Here is a 1,088-nt window from a genome sequence, read left to right as displayed (position 1 = left end):
TTTCTTTTTTTTATTCGGACAGTTTACTATGCGGCATATGTAACAAAAGGAAAGGGTGCACACCCTCGTCTTATAGAAACAGCAACAACAACTTCAGAGCTATAGAACTTGTCTGAGAGCTATGTGTATTGTCTTACAGATTATAAGTGCCGTTCTGGTTGATAATTTACTAAATACAAAATAAATCAGCTGCATAAGAATTCAGTGTAATGAGATCCTTGTGAGAAACTTATTCGTCTCAGTGAAACACGATGCACGTTATGGTCATCTGCGTTATTTTCCTATCATTTAAAGCTGTCGTCTTCAGAGAGTTCAACGCTTACAACTCCAACTGTGCACTTGTATCGCCCGCTCTGTCTATGAGGTCATCACGAAAAGAAAATAAACAAGAGGGAAAAAAAGAAAGCTGTCGGTAAGTGTCTCATTCTTTCTCCAAAAAACGAAGCAGTATGCAGCTTTGGTTGGGAATTGGCAATAAGTTTTGACCGCAATCTCATATCGATCGTATGCCGGTCCGAGCTGCTGAACATGAGATAGCACGGCGCCACTTCCTTCTTTTTTCCATTTTATTTTTTACTCAGCGCTTCATTCCTTTACTTTTCTCTTTCCCACCATCGACGAAGAAACCAACTGCCCGCTGCGGCGCCCACTTGGTCATCGCAACAGGATTGAATAACGAGAGCCCGAGACTCCGGCTCGACGCTCTGTTCCGATGTAATGTAGCTCGTCAGTGGAATCGTGGCGTCATGCACGTGTCCCTGCGACGCGTGCGTTCCTCCGCGAGCAGGTATCTACTTATTTTCGAGCCGTCTCGGAGGCAGTGTCAAGCGCCGGACTAATTTAGGAATCATTTATATTATGGAGTCCAACGTTCCAAAACTGCACGGTGAACTATAAGGGACGCCGTAGCAAAGAGTTCCAGGTTGATTTCGACCACGTGGGGTTCTTTAAGCGGACACTAAAGAGAAACACCTTAACCTGTTTATCACTGATAAAAATTGTGCTGTTGCGGTCTTTGCCGTATGCCGAGCACAGCCGGACAAGCCGCAGGAGAGAACTGAGCGGTGACTCCCATGGCGGGCGCGATA

Source organism: Dermacentor andersoni, chromosome 6 (assembly GCF_023375885.2).
Source record: "Dermacentor andersoni chromosome 6, qqDerAnde1_hic_scaffold, whole genome shotgun sequence".
Lineage (NCBI taxonomy): Eukaryota > Metazoa > Arthropoda > Arachnida > Ixodida > Ixodidae > Dermacentor > Dermacentor andersoni.
This window is presented reverse-complemented; position numbering follows the sequence as displayed.